Below are 18,231 nucleotides of genomic sequence, written 5' to 3'. Positions count from 1 at the left end.
GAGAGGGTTCGCACCATTCGCAGGCAGCGCAGCAGGACTGCGGCCCTCTCCCATGCCAGGGCCTCTCTTGCTTCTCCTGGACAGCTCCGCAGACTAGCGTTGCGTGGCTGCATCCGCAATGCCGTGAGTATCTGCTTATTTGGCTATTTTTCTGTTCACGATCTGTCCGTCATTCTAGGTGAGGGGGGTGGCGGGGGATCGTTCTGACCCACGGCCGGTCACCTTGCTTCTCCGGTGGTTTACCTCGTGGCTGCCATGTTGCCCATTTGGTTTATATTTTTTAATTAATTTTGTTTTATGAATTTTTTTTTCTTTCTATTACATATAATTTAATGTATCTATAACCATTACAAAATCCGACACTTTGCCTACTTTTACTTGTGTTGGAGTGAAACTAGTAAATTTCACCACTCCTAAGGAGATACATTCCCTCCTGGTACTTGCTTTGAGGTGCAAGTTGTAAATCTGACCTTTCTATGAGGTTGATTACGATCCCGTTCTGAAGGGTTCTGAATCAGATACGGGTTTGCCGAATCCGATTCGGAACCCTTGTTACCGACTGAATTGTACACAGTTCCCAATAACTAATTCTGATGCCAGTAAACCGTTAGGGCTGTCAGAATTGGACTCATTTTCCAAGCGAGCGATTACGATGAACGATTCAGACAGCCGTTCCGAATAAGTTTCTCTGGAACAAATTGGCTGCCGAAATCTGTCTTTGGGGGCCCCTTTACCAGGGGCCCTCCGAAACTGGCCCATGGGGTACCCAAGGTACCCCCCTTTCCAACCATGCAGTGTGGCAGGCACCGTTGGGTGCCTGCCTGCCACAGAGAGAAAGGTTTTCCCCAGCCACCCCTTACTTCAATGGGAGCCTGTATTCTCCTTCAGAACACAGGTTCCCATTAAAGTCAATGGGAGTCCGACCGAATCGTATCCAGAAGCATCCGAATACATCCAAATCGCTTGTTCAGACTCACCCGATCCGAGTCGTCCAGAAAGCATTCCGGGATACATTCAGTAAGAATGCTTTCCTGACGAGATCATAATTGGCCCTATGTCTCAGGGGTGTATCTTATTTTAGTGCAGTAGATGCAGCGGCACTGGGGCCCAGATGCCACTTCAATTCAAATAGAAGTCTGGAGCCCATTTCCTTCATTGGACTAGGACGCATGACTCACTGGTTACACCACTGCCAACACTTTCCCTCCTTTTGCTTATGTAGGAATAATAAACGTAACCTTTCCAAAGTCAAATACTTTCCCAGCTTTTCCTTAGTTTGGAGTGGGGATAGTAAATCTAACCCCCAAAGTTCAACACTTTCCTTATTGTTACCTGCATTGGAGTGGGAGTAGTACATCTAACCATTTCAAAGTCCAAATATTTCCCTGCATTTGCTTATATCGGAGTGGCAAAAATAAATCTAACCAAACAGCCTGTAATATTTCCTCTACTGTTGCTTAGATTGGTGTGGAAATAGAAAATCTAACCCCTTCACAAACCAACACTTTCCCGGCTTTTGTTTATGTTAGTGTGAGAATATTCTATGTAACTACTTCAAGGTCTATCACTTCCCCTACTGTTGCTTAGATTAGAATGAAAATAGTTAATGTGGCCCCCCCAAAGTCCATCACTTTTCCTGCTCTTGCTTACTTTGGAGTATAAATCGTAATTCTAACCCTCCTAAGACTAACACTTCCTCTACCTGTTACTTGTATAAATAGTAATAGTAATAGTAACCCCTTAAGCATTTCCTCCTTTTGTTTACACTGGAGTAGGAACAGTCAATGTTACTCCTCCACAGTCCAACACATTCCCTTGACTCAATTTTCTTGGATAAAATATATTTTGTCATACAACTAAATGTCCAATGGTTTCAAAGCACATGTGTGGTTTCTGGCCACATGTTACACCCACTCCTGCATCCAAGCTGTTATAGGTCGCAGTGTGAATCCATGCCCCTATGGCTCTCCCCAGGAGTATGGAACTCCACTGAATCCGTATCCACAGCACCATTGAGTATGGTCTTTTCACAACAGATTTTGTGTTCATCTGTATAGAAGGATATTCTTTGGGAATACTGTTGGAAATCGGGTTACTGGTTGACGGGTGTAAAACCCTGCTAAAGCAGCAGCCACAATTTATGTGGCACTCCCTGCCTCTTCATTAAGAGGTCATATAGTTAGATGGCAATTCTTCTGTTGTTTGTTTTAATCTTTGCCAACATCGTGATAAAAATTCCTCAATTTTTTTTTTTTTTCGATTTCATGATTTGCCATTTTTTATGGCACAAGAAGAAACCCCACACAAAGTCGGTAAGAATAGTGAAGATGGAAGATTGGCTCTTCCACACTTGAAAAACTATTACCACGCGGTGTACCTTGACTGCTGATAGCTGGTTCACATGGCAAAAACGAGCAACCAGTCAGATTAATTTTACCTCCAGTAGATGCTTCACGAGGTTAATATACTGTTTTTCTAAAAATTCCAAGACTACCTGAACACACAAGATATAAGCTATCTTATATGATGGTTTTTAGATATGTGAAACCCAAAAAATAATTTCAGATTCCAGTGTCTCATTCCCATATTTCTTTGCGGGACTGCCCATGGCTGGGATTCAAATCAGAGACCTCAGCCATAAAGGCATGGGAAAGGGCGGAGGTATGCAGGCTTCTGGATTTTATGTTGACTGAAACAGTGATATCTTGTGAACAGCTCCCCACCAATAATCTAACTATTTCCCGCATTCTAGTATTTTTCTGATGTGCAAATTGGCCACTTTTAATGGGCTACAAACAATTTCTCTATCTTTTAACAGAGGGTATCAGTCTAGCCTATTTTGTGACCGGCCTTATTGGGATAGGGAACTGGTATCAGTTATTACATCAGAATGTATGGAAGGCTGTTCTTCCTGCTTTCTTGACCAATGTTCAGACCCTTACAAAATGTAGGATCGACAGGCGTTCATAACTTCAGTATAGTCAAAGGGCCCATAAAGTACCTGTAGTGAAATTCTAACAGGATGGCTTTTTATTATAAATGGATGCTGCATTTCACCCTTTCTAGATCACAAACATTGTTTTCCATCATCTCTGCAGCTTGCTTTGGATGTGGCCATGTAAAGGGCAACTGGCTACATATCTGTTTGACGTGCCCTAGTGGTAAATTCCTAACTAGGATAGATCCAGATCCCTCTGCAGTTTTATTGATTTACTTACTTTTCATTCATGGCAGGTGAAGATGAACTGGGTGAAACATTGTGAAGAGCTTTTTGCTGAAAGGGTAGGTTCCCACAAACAATTTAGGGACATATGGCATGATTGGTTCAATTGAGGTTTTACGTGAGGTCCTGCTAATTTCCCATGCATCCTCAGCTGTGATGCATGGTTTACTTTGTTGGGGTATCAGTGATGTCTTGCAGTTTATAAGATATTGCATCTGTGTTTGCTTTTAGCATTTTGCCAGTTGTATGTTATTTTGCATGGATGGTATGAATTCTTGAATCATGATTGATGTTTGTAGCATAACTATGAATCTGTTCTACCTGATTACTAAAAAAAATTAAAAAAAGATAACGTGTGGAAATCGAGTTTCAGTGAAAATGTATCATTTGTGCATCACCAAGTATAGTGTCTTGATTTGATCATATTATTTGTATCAATCACACTTTAGAATTACAAAAATGTGCTTCATTTTTGCTTTCTTAACTTCTGAATCTGTAGTTATTTGTATTTTGTTGTGTGTTACATAAAGCTGACAACTGGCAGCCTTCCTTTCACATTCTCTGTACTCCAGCATGATTGTCACATATTTCACTTTTTCTTTAGTGTCTCTCACTACGAAGCGAGAGGAGTTTGTAAATACTGACCACCTTGTTAAAAAAATGGGCAGCAATTTGTTAGAAGACATAGCCTGGCACAGTTCTTAATTTGTAAACTATTAAGTGCAGGTGCTCAGATTTATTTTTAGGAGGCCACCCCCAGTTCCCCAGCTCTGCCCACTTCCTTTGCTGGCTCCACTCATTTCCTTTATTGGCTCTGCCTATATCCACAATCCTCAACACATCAGATCCTTCTCCTCACTTTTTGAGTTTCACTAGATGCTGAATATTTGGCTCTTCATATATCCTCCACGAGGACCTCACAACCACACACCTGTCCAAGCACCTGAATACACTCTCAGGTGATTAGTGCACTATACAAATCAATATAACATAACATATCCTATGGAAAACCTATGAATACAACTCAAAAGTGAACTCAAATTAGAGAATGTGTGTACACCTCAAAATGTACTTTTAGGAAAAGGCATTTGAGGACTTGAGGCAACTTGGCAAACTGAAGAGAATGCACTTGTACAGTGCTGTTTAAAAGAAAGGAAAAGATGAAGGAAGGAATACATTAAAGAAGGCATCAACAAATGCAGGCAGGAAGGGGAGTAAACGAGTGAGGAAATGAATAAGTAATGGACGAAAGATGGAGGAAATACAGAAATAATGTGAAAGGAAGAAATTAAGGGATAAAGGTAGAAAGGAAGTAAACGATGTGTGATGAAAGAATAGAAAGAAGAAAGGATTGGATGAAGACAAGCAGAAGGAAGGTTTGAGGTTAAGAGAGGGAGACATTAAAGAAAGGATCAAGAAAAAAGAAGGTAAGGAACACATGGAGGAAGAAAGAAGATATGCACCAAAGGAGGAAGGGTGGGGAATGAATGAGGATGTAAGGAAGCAAGAATGGAAAGTAGAAAGGAGGCATGGCTTGAGGTGCTGAGGAAAATAAAAATAAAAAGATGAGAAGAAGGAAAGGAAAGAGGTCAGGGGAATGGATACAAGCATGAAAGGTACTGGGTCAAGGAGAGACAGAGGAAATAATGACGGAGTAATATTGCAAACAAATTGAAAGAAAAAAAAGATTAAAATACATTTCTGTGTACTTAACACACCATGTATGTTTGTAAATCGCATATTCACCAGAGGAGGCCTTGCAACCGAATTCAAAATGCTGTTATCCAACTCAACAGCCCTAATTTTATCCACCTCAGAAAGATGAAAGGCTGAGTGGCCACACCAAGATTTAAATTTATGGCCCTGAGATCAAACATTTCACCAAGAATTGTTACATACACCCAGACAAAAACACACACACACACTCTCTCTCTGGTTTGAAACTCTTTAAAAATATTGAGTATTTTACAAATTAATATAATTTATCTCACTTAGTACCCCTCCCAGTCTACATTTCTTTACTTCTCCACTGCCCTTTAAACCCTCTCATGCACCATGTTTTCCGTTTGTTGTGTTTTAACATTATATGGCACTGTGATTGCTGGGAAACCTGAAGCTCACCCGCCAATCTTACTGACCAAGCTATGCCCCTGGTTCACGGGTACCATGAGCTACAAGTCCAAAAGGCGATGGCGTTTAAGCCAGTGGACAAATTAATGTATGCAAGGTGGAAAAATGAGAAGGAAAAGAGGGGGGTAAAAAGTGGGGAAAAGGGGTCCACTCCTGCAAACGGGAAAAAACAATTTTAACAATTGGTAGATCTTGTGATGGTCGGTAACATTTGATGGAATCTTTCAGCTTTGGTGTGATCTAAAACTCTTTGACCTAAACCTTTAATATCAACTCCGGTCTCTGTACAGCACCTTGTTCTTTTCTAGCTCACTTTGCACTAGATAATCACCCCACAGACATGCATGTGCGTAGAATATAAATCTGAAATGTACAAGTCCATTGTGTTTAATGTATGCCTCGGTATTTGGCCCCAGATGGGGAAAACGCCTAGTGAGAATGAAGAGTGACATTTTTCATCTTCCCTCGGGTCGGACCTACAGCACACTGAGTGTCAAAGTCAAAGAGCAGCCTCTGCCTCCACAATCAAAGGAAAGAAGAAAATGTGACCTGATCAAAAGCACTCAGCACTCACACGTTCCAGAAGCTAAGACGGTGGCCCACCAATATAGTGGGATGTGAGAAATAAAAGACAGACCTTAAAAACACAGTGTAATTCGGTGCAGTGGTGGGGTTAAATCATGTTGCCAAATTGAGAGAGGGAGGCAAGGTAAATATCCGAGAATAGAGAAGAATGAAGTTTTGTACAGAATATTTTGAGAAAACAATAGGTTGGAAATATCTGTTTTAAAAGCAATTCTGATTGTACTTCTTAAGGTTGAGTGTGTCTTTATATTTTTTCCATTGGTGAAAATTATCTCATGCACATAAGGTATTAATTTGCTAAATTTTTACTGTGACCAAAGTAGTACTTTTTCTATTTGCACACATGGCTGCCCGCCTCTCTGGCTTAGGGGGTAAATATTGAGAGGTGAGTTGCAACCAGACATATAAATTATGTAATAAAACCAGAATAAGCTTTCACTTTAATATACATTTATGTAAAATGCTAAGATTCAATCATTTGTCAGATGATGGTTTTGATGATGGCATAGAAATACAAATGAAATGAAAAGATTTGTGGCCACCTAGAAGAAAAGCCATGTGACATTTCTATATAGGGAAATGGAAACACATAGTGCCGCCATCCAGATAAACCATGCATGTACCTCTCCATCCTGTTTCAGTCTACGTTTCATAATGACCTCGGGGCATATCATCAACAACAAGAGATAAATATCGCTAAACGCGTCTAGCGTGTTTTACATTATCGCCGTATATCACCATATCACATCGTCATGTTAGCGGCGCATTTGCAACAATTTGGTAACAGGCGATGTGAAATCCGGCGATATACGGCGTTTGTCATCCATATCGCATGAAAACCAGCGATATTAGAACAGCGCTGAAGAAAATGTTGTAAATAGGGAGAAGTGGATGTAACCAAACAATCCACCTCCCATTATGTACATGGCCAAGTTGAGAATTTAGCAGACGTTGGTATTAGGCGATATCAGCGGTTAGCGCGTAGTTTTTCATCGCTAAGCTTTTTCTGGGATTGCTTGTAAATACGTCGATGTACGGTTAGCAATCATTTTCCTGTTGTTTCCTGAAAGGAACACCTACTTTGCATCTCATTAGCGATGCAAAGTGTGGCGTTTGAAAAACGGCTGCTAACATGCGCTAATGCATGTTAGCGCTGCCTTGTTAATAGGGCGATGTAATTTTCGGGGCTTTTTTGGCTTTTAATGCCAAAAAAGCGGCAAAATGGCCCTTGATAATATGCCCCCTGGTACTTACTTTCCTCTACAGCCCGTCCTCTAAATTTACACCAGACTATTTCATGCACCACTCTATTTCCCCAGCACTTTTCTGCTTCCACTAGCTAAGCGCCCAACAGAATGATGCTTCAATATTTTTATATGCCAAATGCCTTCGTAAAGAAAGTAATCAGTATGGTTAAAAAAATAAAGTGCATGTCTGGGGCCCAAAAATTTCATCAGCGATCAAAGTGCATGTCTTCCACACAATATATTCATTTACCTGTTGCTGCAAGTTTCCTTTACCCTCGGTATGATGACTTTATTTCAGGTCAAGGAAAGGTGAGCCTGCGCCTGTGTTCACAAGTCAGCGACTACACCGATGGCGATAGCTTAGCATCATCTTTTGGCTTTAAAACGCTGTCAGGTATTCGAGCGCACATGCATTTGCAAGCAATTTCGAATGGAGAAAGAAGCATTACCGGATATGAACCAGAAAAACACATCCTATCACTATGTGCCTTCATAGTAAAGCTGCGCTGTGATTGGGGAGACTATGAGTGCTTCCACCTTCGCGCTGCCTGTCATTTCCTGATTGTGCACGTGTCTACAGTTTTATATGCACTGAGGCAGGCCTCCCATCCAATCCTGAAGCCACTCTCCTCTTTACTACAATAAAAAACTTTAAAGGGGCATCTAGATTGGCTGGGACATGTAATTCAAGCACTCCATCTAGGAACAGGGAGCTGCTTTCTCTCTTTCCTCCGGCACATCCTAGACAGTGCAGCTGGGAGACCTCAAAGTGTGCAGAGAAAAGGTCAATCTGTCTTGCGCTTCTGCGCAGTTTAATCAATAGCAGCAACAGCCTTGTCACTCATCATGACTAGGAGTAGAACAGGGATCGTGAACCACAGGCAACAAATAATTACCGGGCCCACCGCAGAGGGTTGAAAAATTCCATAGACCCGGCCCTGGGAAAAAAGTGCCGGTGCTAAGCACCGGAAAGCACCGGCCCAAATTAAGCACTGCTTACATATCAACTGACAGATCCACTCAGAGACTTACTCACCCACTCACAAACCCACTCAGAGACTTAAGCAGCCACTCACAGACCCATTCAGAGACTCACATACCCACTCGTAGACCCATTCAGAGACTCATGCACCCACTCACTGACCCACTGAGAGACTCATGCACCCACTCTCAGAACAACACAGACATTTACTTATACACTGATAGATCCACTCAAAGAGTCATGCACCCATTTACAGATTCACGCAGACACTCACTCACCCACTCACAGACCCACTCAGACACTCCCACTCCCACTCACAGACCCACTCAGAGACTCATGCATCGACTCATAGACACACTCAGACACTCCTCCACCCACCCACAGAAACTCTCAGACAATCATGCAGCCACTCACAGACTCACTCAGCGACTCACACGTCAACTTGCACGCCTACTGAGAGACTCATGCACCCAGTCACAGACCTACTCAGAGACTCATGTACCCACTCGCAAACCCACTCAGCCGCTCAGTCACCTACTCACAGAACCACTCAGACACTCAAACAGTCACTCACACACCTACTCACAAACCAACTGAGAGTCTCATGCACCCACTCACAGACCCACAGAGACACTACACATCCACTGACAGATCATCTCAGAGGGTCATGCACCCACTGGCAGACCCACTCAGAGACCCATACACCCACTCACAGACCCACTCAAACACTCATGTACTCACTCACAGATCCACTCAGATACTTGTACACCTACTCTGATATCCACTCAGACAGTCTTTCACCTACTCACAGACCCATTCACACCCTAACACACCCAGTCAGATGCACAGAGTCAATTATAATGTTGCAAATTTAAAATATGCTGGTGTTTACTGAATGTCCCTGGATACAGAAAGGCCTAATGCACACTTTGCAGGTCCTGTTCAACCCTGCAGATAAGGCACAAATGTAAAACTACTAAATGCTGTTTTTCACACACTTAAAAACCTTGTTTAAAAAGGGAGTGCTACAAATAGTTTAAAAACACAATTTCTAACCATAAAACAGGTTAAGCAGTCTGTTAAATACTCAGCTTAGGAGTCTTTTTGCCTTTTTGTATACTAGAAGGGGGATGAGGTTAAAGGACTTTGCCTTCTAGCAGCTCTAGCACAGTTGAGGAAAAACAAGGAAATAAATGGTAACACTCCAGCAATGAAAAACAGCAGTTTTAAAGTCAAATTTGACAGTATGCTTAGAGAGATCCTTTAGGGGAGGCTAACCCACTTGGTTATTCTCAGGAAATTGGTTTGGGCAATACAAATCTTACACACCAATACATGGATTCAGGCAAATTTGGTGATGGAGCCAAATTATCCAGGAAAATATACACCTCGTCCAGTTTGAATCAAGGGTCCATCTTGGCAACCCTCCTTTCTAATTTGCTTATTTTCAGATCTATCGAGGATCCTGGATCAGGCAATTGCACACCAACATTCTCTCGTCGTGCATCTGGAGTTTGGCCTTAGAAAAGCAAAGCTTGACCAGATGTGGAGCATTTCTCAAAGCCTGTCACAGATTTAAAAATGGCCAGCTAGTAACTCAAGACAATTTGTTTTGGGAAGAGCTAAGACCTCCATTGGTCCTTCGGTATAGAGAGATAACATGGTATCCACCCTCCAGCAGTTCAAACCTCAGATCTGTTCCGTTACCTGAATTGTTTTTTAAAGGACAAAAAATAAGCAAAACATTTGTTATTGAGGCTGGAGCACAACAATGTTTATGTTTATGTTTGTGGGATTTATAAAATGCATGGCTGTCCAAGGGCTTCCTAGCGCTGAAGAGAGGAGGCAAGGAAGAGAAGCCATAGGAACAGCCCAGTCTGGAGTTTTTTCCTGAAACCACGTTCGTCTTTCAACTGTCTCAATTCCGTGGTCATTAAGTTCCAGAGCTTAGGGACCAGGTATGAGAAGGATCTTCCACCCCATCTTGAAACAAGGGTTTTTAGCAGAACTGGACCCCTGCCATACATGGCTTTGTGAGCTAAGCAGAGGGCTTTAAATATGATCCTAGATTGAACAGGCAGCCAGTACAGCTTTTTCAAAGAGGCTCTCACTGACTCCTGTCTCGAATCTTCAGGAATATCCTGGCCACAGCATTTTGGGCAACCTGCAGCCTTTCAACCATGTATATCAGGGCCCCCAGATACAGGGAGTTACCGTAGTCCAGGCGTGAGACCACTTGAGCCTGGATCACCATTCTCCGGGCCTGTTCTGGGATGAGGCCACTGATCTTACAGATCATATGAAGCATGCCAAAGCAGGTAGCTGAAAGTTTTTTCGCTTGGGTTTCCATGGATATATTGTGGTCTAACCACATCCCCAGATTCTTTATGGAGGGTTGGGGAACAGGGGTAGCACCTCAGTTTTCTGGCCAACTAATCCTGGCCCTTGGCCCCAGGTAATTGCCCATGAACATCAGCTCAGTTTTCTCGCCATTCAGCTTTAGGCTGAAACTGACCATCCAGATCGCAATCTTTTCCATGCATGGTACCAAATGAAGATGATTGGAATTCATCTCCTCAGATACTGAGACTACTAGTTGTGTGTTGTCAGTATAAGACACATTTGACAGCCAAAACTCCTGCACAATTTGTGCTAATTGACTCATATAAATGTTAAACAGAGTAGGGCTGAGTGCCGAGCCCTGAGGAATTCCGCATGGGGCTGAGAACGTGTCTGAGAGGTTGGTGGATTCCATACACTGGAAGGATCTATAGCTTAAGAAGGAAGCAAGCCATCGGATAGCTTTGTCCAGGAGTGGAATTGCGGCGGATCCTCCCTGGTCAAGTATCATTTTAAGCTTCTCGGTGACGATGAGGAGGGCAGACTCGTTACTATGTTCCGGACGGAAACCCATCTGAGTCTGATGCAAGATGTTGTTCTCCTCCAGAAATCTTGAAATTATACTATTGACATGTTTCTCCACTGCTTTACCTAGAATGGGTACCAGTGAGATGGGGCAGAAATTCCCCGGGACCATGGGATCAAGATGAGGCTTCTTAAGCAGGGGCTTAACGATGGCATGTTTCCACTTCTTGGGAACTATCCCAGTACTAGGAGATAGAGAGAGAAGATCTACCATTGTGGGGAGAATTGGATCCCTGCCCTGGACTAAAATATGCAGGGGGCGGGATCAAGTGGAGAACCAGACTTAATGTTCCTCAAAAGGAGACCCATGTGTACTTTATTCAAGGCCAAGAAAGTATTTAGTACTTGAAATGTTGGCGTGCCTGGTGGGTCTAATCTGGAAGGCTGGCCTGTCCTACCAGAGGTAATCTTTCCCACTTCGGGACCACCCATGGAGCTCATATGCAATTCATTATATATGTTTTCCACTTTGTTTTTAATGGAGATGTCTGGCTCATTGCATCTCTCCTTAGAGGATTGATGCAGGGGGATGCATTGTTCAATCTTAGTAAGTGACTTCACGATTTTAAATAGTTATTTGGGGGAGTTGGAAGCCATGTTAATCCTCTCCTCATAATATTTGGCTTGGGCTAGCTTAATTTTATCATGATATTGTCTGATGGATCTTTTGTATAGACTTTTAAGGTCTTGGGCATAGGTCCTCCTCCAGTTCCTTTCATGTTTCTTACACTTCTTTTCTTGGGAGGCTAACTTGCTATTAAACCAAACAGCTCTTTTGGACTTGAAATGTGATTTAATTCTAGGCTTCTGAAAGTATTTGTCCACCGAATAATTGATCCATTCTGACTAAAGTGTGTGGGGCTCCTTAGAGTCTTCTGTTGGGAGGGGAGTAGTGGACTCTAAGAAGTTAACTCATCCTTCTGGTACGACCCTTGGCCATTTTCTGCCTAAATTCATATAACCGATCGAAGGTTTTTGAATGGGTGTTTTAGAATACAGAAAAGGAATGAGACAGTGGTCAGACCAAGGGACTGGGATCAGGGTAAGCACCTGTATTTAAGGGTCATTGGAAAAAATAGGGTGGAGGATGTCCCTTTTTCATGTGTGGCGGCGCCCACAAGCTGGGAAAGTTGCAGGGCTTCGAGGTCTGATAGAAGTCTGTTGGTGGATGAAGTATGAATTTCGTCAAGATGAATATTGAATTCACCCAGCATGGTGAATGCTCCTTTCCCTACAATAAAATTAGCTTAGGACATCGGGAGGAGCATCTAGAAATGCACAACACGGCCCTGGAGGCCTGTAGATTAGAGTTCCAGAGAAGGAGGATGTGGGGGAAAGTGTGATTTTGAATTGCACATCGTAGCAATTGGTTATAGTCAGGGTTGTGATAGAGCAACTAAATTGTTCTTTACAAATAATGCCACCCCTCCTCCTAGCTTTCCCAGCCGGTCCTGTCTGCTGATACTGTAGCTCAGGGGAGGGTCATGATGATATCAGGTATCGAACTCTCTTTAAGCCAGGTTTCTGTTATGAACAGTACATCAAGAGATTCTTCCTCAAGTAGCAGCCCTATCTCTACGTCATGCCTTGGAAGGGACCTGCTGTTTATTAGCCTCATTTTCCAATGTCCTTTCTTCCCATAGGTGTCCTGTAGTATACTGTTGTTATATGGATACCTATCTAGGGCAAAATTACAATGAGGGCAGACCTCTCTGATTCCAGTGGAGCTGTCCAGCTCAAGGGTATGAGAGCACAGTAGGCACAAGGTGGGCCTAAGCTGCAATAGTTTGCCAGCATTATACCTTAGACGTTTTGAATGATCTGTGGGGATTTGGGCAGGGTTCCTAGCCCCTAGTCCCGGACGGGCACGGACAAATGCGGACGGGTGCAGACGGGATTGCCTTTGGCGCGCCTTTGGCCTGCCCAAGCAGTTAGAACGCTGACCTAGCCACTCTATGACCATCAGGAGGAGCGGTCCCCTCTGTGGTCAAGGTGTAATTTTAGTTCAAATGTAACATAAGTAAAACCAAATAAAAACAAGTGAAAGCAATTTAAAAGTGATTATGAGGCAGTCAAATTCAGATTCAACATTTTGGCAGAATGTTGGTCAGGCTCGGCAGTACCTCCACCTCCAGAGAGTACTGACATCTATATCCCCCCCTTAGCCCCCTAACAATGACAGTGCTAAGAGCACCAACTCCTAGCAATTTTTTTTATCATTATTCCTCCCTTGGACCACATCCCAATTTCTCCCAGTACTTACTATTCGCAGGTTTTAAAAAGTAAAATTTTAAAGTATCGCTATAGGGCCTTGTCAAACCTGGACAGGCTGACACCATGGATGGGGGAGCCAGAAAATTTGGCGTGGACACTTTGTGGGATGGCCAAGCCACCTTAAAACCCATATCTGCCCAGACACAAAGACGGCATCTCAGGAAGCCCTCACTTAAGTTGGGGATTCCTACTAGCAGGCGTGCAGCCATTGAGTGTTTGGACGCCTCCAAAATAACACTGAATGTAGGATTTGTAAAATTCCTATTGTTGTTTTCAAAACAGATCGAAACTTAATAAGCCATTTTTTGAGCGTCTGATGCCATTTTGATGTCTGGTTAATCAGATGCTTGTTTTACAAGGGTGATGTCCTTGACTGCGAGATCCATTAAATAGCACTTTATAGGTTGCACTGGGTAAGCCATGTTAAGAACTCCGCACCCCTATGTATATATTGGGTAACGTGACAAAGTCATGAGTATTGGGCGAGGTGGCAGGTGAGGACTTTGCGCATTTAGTAAATAAACATGTATTGTCCAATATATTCTGTCCTTGGTGTGGCATGCGAAGCACCCTACTCTTCTGAGGCTTGCATGAGCACAGTCGGCACTTGAAGTATGAGCTGAAGCGTGTGCTGTGCACTCATTCTAGGAACAACTCACTTATGAACAATAATCTTTTTCTTTAATCAGATGAAAACACATCCATAAAAGATACAATTATACATTCATACAATATAAAAATCTTTACATACGGGTAAGTTAGCCCAACGTTATTAAAACTGAACAACATGAGCTACTAAAACCTCCAAGATCTTCGGCTATACTCCCCATTGCACCAGCAATAACTTCATGAGTACAAAACAATGGGAAATCAATCAATGCTGGATAGCCTAGATCTATAAACTGCCCGCAAAAAGCCTAATACTGCATGAAGGGTATAGGGGTTTGCAAAAGTGCCACTTTAGGCCGGAGGTATCGCTTTCATGGCACGGAAAACAGATTACATAATAAAACAAAATGAAGTGTGTCCTGTGGAGATCTGAGTTCGCAGCCACAATGGCCTCTTTGGATTATAAGGAGAAATCCAGCCGGAGATGCTAAAAGGTGGTGCAATTGATTGAATCTAAAATGTGTGATTAAAAATCCTTTATGTACAGTATCCAAGCTATTTTGTTACCATGTTCCAGAGCCAGACAATCTGCTAAGATTTGGCAGTTTAAAACCCTTAGATTCGATTTCCATATCTTTGTCCAGCAAAGTAGTGGTTTGATAGCTACTAGGTCCGTCAAGTACTCAACCCCTAAGTCTTCGTGCACCTACCAAGCCGGCGTGCCATGGGGGACTCGCAGGAGCCAACGCAAAAACTTATTTTCTGCCACCTGTAACCTATGGGAAGGGACGTAACCCCAGACCTCACTGCCATAAAACACTTTCACAATGGCCTTAGATGTATACAATTTTAGAATAATATCTGGGGCCCATGAGCTCAGTCTGCTCGCAAAGCTGGAAATAGCCCCGGAGGCTTTATTCAACTCACTGAATTTCCCATCTAAGAGGGCTCTCCACTGCAATTGGTCAGCGAATAACACACCTAAGTAAAAAAAAAACAGAACCTTAGCAAAGATATGGAGACCTGCTTTGAAGCTTTTCAATCGGGGCCCCGGGCAGCCGGCAACTAGCACATATGATTAAGCAAAGTTAACAGACAGATCCAGACTCTCCATAAAAGACACAAAGCCATCTATTAAAATCTGTAGGCCTCTGGCCATCTTTGGCGTAAAGTAAAACTGGAAGGGCTCTCCTCCCCACTCTAGGGGAATCTGACTGGAGTGACAATAGGGCCGCCTCAAGGCTGTTTATATAAACCGAAAATAGAAATGGGGCTAGAATACAGCCTTGAAGATCCCCCCAAGTACACATAAAATCTATTGTAAGTGCCCCCTCCTGTGTATATCTCACTGTCGCTGTCGTCTGGGCATGGAGTGATAAAAGAAAATTGACAATATGAGGGTCCACTCCGAAGGTAATCAAAATGTCCCACAGCTTGGACCGGTCAACTCGATCAAAAGCGGACGTAAGGTCCATGAAGGCTCAACACAAAACACCCGGTTGTGTCAGTGTATATTTAGCTGACAAGAGATATAGATTGAGACATCGATCGGTGGTTGACATGCCTTCATGGCAACCAAGTTGAATGTCTGATAAAATCAGATTGTCTGTGGCCCACAGAGAAAGTCTGGCTAGAAGGATGCCGCCTATAAATTTAACAACCGCATCGATAAAGTAGATCAGGTGATATGATTGCGGATCATGCTTATCCCCTTTTTTTGTAAATCGAGATTATTGTAGCGGTGGACTAGGAGGGCAACATCTCCTTTACGGCTGCCGCATTTAAAACTTGAGGTAAAAGGGGGGCCCAAACTCACTTATGAGTGCACATGCTGCATCTAGGACGTATTATTATGCTACATGTAAGCACTTCACTACATGAAGCTTGCACAGCACAGTAAGCACCGTAATGGGAATAAGGTAACAAGTCTATCAGGAGATAAGGCAAAGAGGGTATTCCATTGAATAATTCGATTATGGTATGAATGTCTGCAGATAAATGCACATACTGCACTCATTAGATGTTATAATTGCTGCACAGTACGCACTTTAATGCATGAAGTTTGCACTGCACAATAAACACTTTACAGCCAGAATGAGAATAAGCTTTTAAGTCTTTTAGGGGACAGGGCATAGTCGAAATCTCATCGAAAACAGTTCTCTTGTCTCTTCAATGTCTTTTTTGATTGATCTACCCCTGGGTTAGCTCACTTTGCCTGTACTTAACATGCTAATGTGTCTTTATTTTGTTCACTGGGATCAGTTCAAATTGACTGTACTTATCATGGTATTCTTTCCCTCACTTGGTTTTTAGTGACAATGTAATGGTTTTAAATGAACTATGCATGATAAATCAAAATGTGATTTTAGTATTATGTTTAAAGTCTACATACTAGACTGTACAGCTCGTATTTATACAGTGCAGATGACATCTCCAGGCCTTCCTAGGGGCTTGCTACGATAGTGAACTCTGGTCACAGGGGTAAGGGCCAGGAAAGCTGTCTATGCATCCACTGCTGCTGCCAGAGTTGAGGCCAGAAGGACCATATTTGATTTACAGGTAGTGTCTCCCACCTGGACTGCCAAGACCGAAGAAGGTAGTGTGAGAATGCTCAGGTATCGTTCCTCTCCTCATAGTGCAAGGGTCCCACTCAGGGAAGAGTAATCGCCAAACGAGCTCTTCACCCAAGGGTACAGCTTATGCACTTGCCATCTCAAGAGCTTCCTTTTCTCTAGTGTCAAATCCTATTTAGCTAAGGATCCGGCCCTGGGTCGCATCGGAGTAGAGAAACTCAAGAAATCATCCTGAAGGATTCCACCCGCCATGTTGTCCACCCAGTACATGGAAGGATAGGGTAGCTGCCCTCTTAATGATGTAGGAGCTACTAGTGGCAAAACTCTCTTTCCTATCAATCTGAGTATTCCATTCCCAATTGAGTGCGCACCCACCCCGATCATGAGCTGGAGGGTGAAATGAATCAAAGGATAATTTCTTATGGCCAGTCCAAGTAGAGCAAGTGAGCTGAGAGTACATGTGCTAAATCCCCTCTTATCTTTCAATGCAACCAAATAGAACAGCAGGGTGGATATTACTCGAGTAAAAATTGGGGAAGTGAAGCTAGGATGTTGAGGGTGGAGCGGGTGAAATTAAGTGGATGTAATGTATTGTTTTGCAACCACAACTGCATTTAAACTGTGATTTTGCAGTGAATTTCTGATTTAAAAATAAATTACATTAAATTCATACTGCCATTGCTAACCATAACTTTTCTTTAATATTTAATTATTCATCTCTGCACATCCTTCTTGCACCCAATCCACTCCAAGGCCGCCACCCACGCTGCGCACAGAGCCTTTGGAAATGAGCAGCTGGGATTGACCGCCGGGCGTGGAGTGCAGCCAGGTCCTGCACAAGACCACGTGCAGGTGACCAACGCCAGCAGCACACAACCATAAACTGTGTGCTACGGAGGGAGGCTCCAGGCCATGATCCCAAACCCTGGGGCAGATTTATGACCCCCTTGTGCCTCATTTACGCCGCCGTTGCGTCACTTTTGTGACGCAGCGGCGGCGCAAATCCTGTGCCATGCTGCGGGGTATCTACAACGTGACGCATCTGGCAGATGCGTCACGTTGTAAAGCCCTGCGCCACATGTAGGCGTTCTGGAGCAGGGGGGGGCGTTCCGGCGCAGGAACGCCTCCTAAAAGTGGCTGAATGAAATCTTCAAGATTTCACTCAGTCACTTTTAAGGCCATGCTGCGTCAAAACCCTGCGCCTGCTTGAAGCAGGCGTAAGGATTGACGCAGCTTGTAAGGGATAGGGCACCCCCGAGCCTTGCTGGAGCTGCGTCGCGCTTGCGACGCAACTCCAGCAATGCGCCGCCTTTCCGACAGGAGATGCGTCACGCATCTGCCCATCCGAGTGCCACGGTGCGCCGCATTGTAAATGCGGCACATCAATGGTGGTGCACGGGTGGGCAGATGCGTCGCAACTCTTCTGGCGCATCTCTGCTGATTAGCAGAGATGCGCCAGACGTCATAAATCTGCCCCCCTGTGTGTGACCACTGGCCATGTGCAGCTGCAGTGAACTGAATTCTCCTTTTTTTCTTTCAGGATCCACAGATTACGAGGCCTAGCTAGATCTGCAGGACCGAGGGAAGGCCTGCCACTTGAAAGGCCAGCACAGGATTGGCGAGTCACTTATTACATTTATTCTTAATAATTAGTTTATTTCCATGTGTGCTGACTTTTTGGGC

Source organism: Triturus cristatus, chromosome 2_2, assembly GCF_964204655.1.
Source record: "Triturus cristatus chromosome 2_2, aTriCri1.1, whole genome shotgun sequence".
Taxonomy (NCBI): Eukaryota; Metazoa; Chordata; class Amphibia; order Caudata; family Salamandridae; genus Triturus; species Triturus cristatus.
The sequence above is the reverse complement of the archived record's forward strand: the minus strand, read 5'-3'. Positions refer to the sequence as shown.